Genomic DNA, 5792 nt, shown 5'->3' with positions numbered 1-5792 from the left:
CTGAACTCAGAAATGCAAATTTAAGGAATGCCAGAACCAGATGTTGGTGGCACCTACACCTACTGGCAAAGATCGGTACTGCAAATCAGCCCTATCAGTCACTAAACTCCATGGACAAGGAGCACAGAACCCACACCGGGAGGTCAAACACCTGGAGCCTAGCGGTCTCCACACCCAGGGAGAACCCCCAGGTGAAGGCCAGGGAGAGAGCCAATAGGACCTGACCAGAGAAGGCAGGCAGGAGAATTAGTCCAAGCGAGACAAACACAAAATCAGGCTGTTCATGTGAGTCCCAAACCACTGTCATTTCCACCAGGACACCGCAGGGACACCTGGACCACCACGGGGTTGGCCCCCATCACAGCCCCGCCTCACCCTACCTGCAACAGCCCCCTGGAACAGGACACCTGAGCCAGCCTCTTCCCTTTCCAAGCCTCGGTTTCCTTGTCTGCGAAATGCAGACAGGCACGCCCACTCTGCGGGACAGTTCTGCTTGGTCCAAGCCCACGCAGGCTGAGCCCTGGATGGAGCTGGGCCCTCCCTTCAGTGCAATCCAGAGGAACACCCCACTGACTTCAGGGCAGAGGGACAGGAAGGCAAGACTGACTCTGCACTGATAGGCTCTGCAGACAGCTCCACCAGAGAAGGGCAAAGGCAGCTCTGTGGGCATCTGGGAGGAGGCTGGGCCGTGGGGGTCAGACGTCAGGGCTGCGTTCAGAAGCCGGGGGCTGGAGTCCGACCCAACCACAAGTGCCTGGCACCCCTGGGGAAGCTGCCCACCCTTCTTCCTGGCCTCTGAGAATAAGATGAGGATTTTAAGGTCAGGGAGAAATGGCTCCTGGATTCTCCAAGCTTCTCCACCCCCATCCCGTCCCCTGCTCTGGGTTTGTAATCATGGGAGGACCAGGGGGTGAGGCAGGGGGCTCTGATTTGAAGGAGGGAACTAGAGAGTTTCCGGGGAAGCCTGCCTGACCACCCTGGGGGCTGCTCTCCTGAAGCCAGCTGTCCCCAGGACACCAGGGCAGGCAGGCCCAGACACTCTCGGAGGGGACTCTGTTGCTGCCCACCGTGCCCACCCACAGGGAGCATTCCTGCCGAGGGGGGCCGACCAGGGCATAAAGAGGGTTTCTCAGCCATGAAACTCCAGCTCACACACCACAGCCACACAAGGCACCGGGAGAACTCTCTGGGCTTCGGCTGGGCCTGTGTGGACAGCCCAGCCTGTGTTGCTTGGCCAGCTGCTCGTGTGACAGCTAGCCCGCCCTGGCAGGAAGAGGAGGGAGCGGCAGGAGAAAGCTTCGGCCGGAAGGAAAGAAGGAAGGAAGGAGGGAGGGAGGGAGGCAGGGAGGGAGGCAGCCTGTCTGGCTATCCCAAAGCTCTCTCTGAAAATCCTGAGGAGAGGGAGCCAAGCACAGGGAGGAGTGCAAGGAGCCTCCAGCCTCCCGCACGTGAAGGAGGGACCCTGGCTCCTTGCGCGTGCCCTGGCCTACCTGGCCTGTTGGTGCGAGGTCAAGTGTCCCACTCTTGCTCCAAACGAGGCTGTGAGCCTCTGGGGCTCCCAGGTCCAGAGGGGGCAGCCGCCCCAGCAAGGCCCACCTCGGAACACCCCCACTCCCGGGCCCTTCCTGTTTACACAGAACATCCACAACAGACACCTTCCCAGAGTCTGGGTGACAATGGGCTGGGTGTGTTTCCTAGAAACACTTTCTGGCCAGGAAGGGAATGTTAAAAAGAAAAGGCAAAAAATGCCTAAACATCCTCTGCCTGCAGAGAGAGGCCCTGCCCACCGTGCTCCACATGCGTGCCAGCTCTGCCTTTTCCAGGCCATTTATCTGTCCACACCCCTGATAAGTGGTGGCCGCAATAAGGTGTTATTCTTAAAAAGTCATACTTTGGACTTGTAGGGGCCTTGTCACCACCTGGTCCCCACTGGCTTGTCTGATCCTCCATGCTCGCTCCCTCGCTGCACGGCTCAGTGAAGCTATCGAGGCAGAAGCCCACGCTACAGCACGCCGTCCTCAGACACCCCAGACCCCACTGGGGGCCAGCGGACACATGGTCCTCCCCACCCAAGTGGGTGGCAGCAGAGGGGTCTCAGGCAATAGGAGCTGGATGGAAAAACCGAATGACCGAATCTTGAAACCTCAGAACCTGTGATGCACAGGGCGCCACGATCCCAGACCCTCGCACCCTTTACACCCACCACGCCTGCTTTAGGACCACCAGCCATTAGTATGATGCGGGACCCTAGAGAAAGAGGATACAGACTGAGGATCTCACAGGGTCGTCCAGAGACAGACAGAAAAGAGAAAAGCAGGCCCCAGTCCAGACAGGACAGATGCCCCAGCAGCCCTCACTGGCCAAGGCACTTCACACAGTTGCTAGATTTCAGTCCAGGAAGGCTGCATGGAAGAGGTGGTGGTGAGATCTCTCCTCAACACGAGACTGACTCTAAAATGCAAATACCTGGACGCCAGAAACAGAAGTCATGGAACAGAGATAGAATGCCCTGGAATGCCCAGAGCAGGTGGGGAGTAGCTCTCTGAGCCCCAGAGGGCAGACCTTGGGTAGGGAGGGCTAAAAGCTACATTTGGTAAAGTTGAGATGAAGAACGTTCTCATCGTGACTGGTGAGCTCCCTGCTGCGGCCACCTGCAAGTAGAAGCTGCAACCCCCACCGCTCAGGAGCACTCAGGACACTTGCAACCCTCAGGTTCTTTCAGAAGAGGAAAAGGACAACACCACTGACGAAAATTCCTGAGCTGCGTGAGTTCCCTCCAGAACACCCACCAAGACCAGGACCTCCTGCTCCCCTGGACCCCACAGCAGGAAGCCTGGGGAGCCCCCACCAACTCCCTTCCGGCCTCTGCCTGGCAGGCAGGGTAGGCAGAGGAGGCGGCAGGAAATGCCAGCCCGACTGTGGCTGGGTGGGGACCAGCCCCCAGGACTGCAGCTCCCACCCTGGCAGCCAGGGAACCCCCGGCTCTTGGAGAGGGGAACTCTAGGTTCCTCCGCAGCCCTGTGGAATTTGCACAACCAGTCAGGCAGGGCCCGAGGAGGCCACAGGCTGGGGCCGATGGACCAGGCCCCATGTCCAGATGAACAGAAGAGGACACTGAGACCATCCAATCCAGGGCCCAGCCAGGCCCAGCAGGAAGCATGACAGACGGAAGGGGCAGGCGGTCCACAGAGAAAAGGGGCTTTGAGGAGGGGCATGAATGGTGGCATGGGGGTGGGAGAATAGGTGCCCGGGGGGGCGGGGAGAGGAGCCCAGCGGGGTATGAAGCCCTCCTGCGAGCTGCTCCCAGATCAGAGCCGGGTCTGAGCGCAGTGCCTCCCCCACCCTTGCAACCCTGTGCAGCCCGCCTGGGGACGCCCCCGGAACCGAAACCCTGCGGCGGGTGGCTAGCGGGCCCCCAGAGCTTCCTGGGACGCCCACCTCCAGCCCCCACCTTCCGGAAGTGCTGCTTCCCCTGCCCACCCGGGGGAGGGGGAAGCGGCAGCCCTGGCGGGGACTACGATGGGGACGTGGCGGGGACCGCGGCGCGTCAGGGTTTGGGGGAAGCTGAGGGTGGTTAGAACAGGAGGAGGGAGTAGGAAGAAGCATCCACAGGCCCTGTTGGGTGAGGGGCCTTCAGGAACTGGGGGCAGGGCAGGCATACGTGCCCCACCACAGGGGGTGGTGGCTGTGGTGAGAATGGGCTCCTGCCCACCCTTGGAACCACGGGGCCCATCACTCCTTGGCCCAGGGGCCCTGGGCAACCCCTTAACCTCGCTGAGCCTCAGTCTCCCCTTCTGTAAAATGAGCGTGCCCACAGCAGAGACTGCTCTGATGGCCCTGAGGAATGGGCCCCATAAGCCCTGGGCAGGGGCGGCTCTCAGCCCCTGCTGTGGGCCTGTGTCCCACCTCCCTGCAGAGGGCGAGCTGAGGCCTGGGCCTGTCTCCTCCAGCAGCAGGAGTGCAGCCCACCCGCTGCCTCCTGGCCAAGTGTCAGCTTACGGTTCAGGTGGCCTGGGCTGAAATTTCAGCTCTTCTGGGGTCACTTTGCCTTTTCCCCAACCAATGGTCCTGGCCCCAAATCTCAGCCCCCTCTGAGTAGGACACAGAGAACACAGAGGACACAGGGCCAGCTCAGCCCTCACGGGTGGTTGGGAGCAACCCCGGCTCCCTCCAACCCTCCACCAGGAGCCTGGAGGCCCAGAGCAGGTCCACAAGAGGAGCATGAGGAGGCAGCCTCGGGTGGTCCCGATGGAAGGGCACCCAGCTAGCCAAAAAGGACCCAGTCCCCGCCCTCAGCCAGGCCCAAAAAGTCCACCAGCCCACAGGGACCAGAACGTAGGCCCCTGTCCTCAGCCCAGGGTGGCCTGGACCTGCCCAGACCCTGAAGGAGCAAGAGGTGAAGGCACAGCAAACCAAGGTGCCTACCTACTCCACCCGGCCCCCACCCGCCCACAGGCACCTACAGGGGCTTCATCCCCCATGGGCCCACAGTGCTCCGAGGCACTGCTCCCAGCATGGCCCTACCAACCCTCCATGACACAGACAGGGATGCCCCAGGGACCCAGGTGGGAGGGTTCTGCCACACCCACCCCTTACTCCACTGCCGGCCAGCGGGCAGGAGGGAAGGGTGAGGAGGGAGCAGGCGGGTGGACACAGGAGGCCGAGGCTGAGCGACAGCGATCTGGTTCCATGCCGGCCATACCCCACAATCCCACCAGCCCTGAACACGCATGGGAGCTGGTGTGATCACGGGCTGTGGGTCTAGCATGGACATGCTCCCACCAGGGCTCAGGAGGGATTGACACTTTCCGAGAGCCTGAGGGGTCCAGACCTCAAGAGCAAGCCCAGGTGGGCTGGGCCAGGTCAGGGCCCTGGGCCCATCTGGCCACTACCTCTGTGAGCTCCACATACCCCCACCCCAGGTTCCATTTGACCACGAGACTCTCAAAGTCTCTGAATGCCAAACCCACCCTCATGAACACCAACACCTGCCCAAATTGGGAGAAAGCAGGGTCTGTCCCCTCACCCCACGAGGAGCCACGTGCTGGGCTCTCCCTTCTTGAGCTCACCTCCCGCCCCTCTGCCGTACTAGCCTGGGAGAGCACAGACAGTGGGGACCTTGCCCAGTTCCCCCAGTGTAGGATCAGGGGTTGGCTCAGAGCAGGAGCTTGGGAGACATGGGGTGGTGGTGGGAAACAGATATGCAGGATCCCCAGAGACCAGGGCCCTCCCCTCAGAAACCTCCACAACCCCCTAGGGATGAGAAGGAGTAAGGGTGACCCACACACCTCAACATTCTCCAACTTCAGCCAGGAGCCACCAACCTAAGGCCCTTCAGTCCTGACTCAGTTCCCAGGGTACATGGCATACCCCTTCCAATGCCCCGCATGGAGACAGGCCCCATCAAGGCCCAAAGGGTCTAACCAGGAAAACCACTCTCAGTAATAAAGCTTGGGGTAGGGCAATGTCTGTGAAGGCATCCAGCAAGCTCTCGATGACAAATACATCTGCACCACCACTACCATCATCACCACCATCACCATCACTATCATCATTCATCACCATCATCATCACCATCACCACCAACACCATCACCATCACCATCACCGTCATTACCAATATCACCATCATCATCACCATCATCACCACCACCACCACCACCACCACCATCACCACCATCACCACCACCACCACCATCACCACCCCCCCCAACCCCATCACCATCACCATCACCACCATCACCACCACCGTCATTACCAATATCACCATCACCATCACCATCATCACCACCA

The sequence above is a fragment of the Galeopterus variegatus genome, unplaced genomic scaffold (assembly GCF_000696425.1).
Source record: "Galeopterus variegatus unplaced genomic scaffold, G_variegatus-3.0.2 Scaffold1007, whole genome shotgun sequence".
Classification (NCBI taxonomy): Eukaryota; Metazoa; Chordata; class Mammalia; order Dermoptera; family Cynocephalidae; genus Galeopterus; species Galeopterus variegatus.
Note: the sequence above shows the minus strand (reverse complement) of the source record.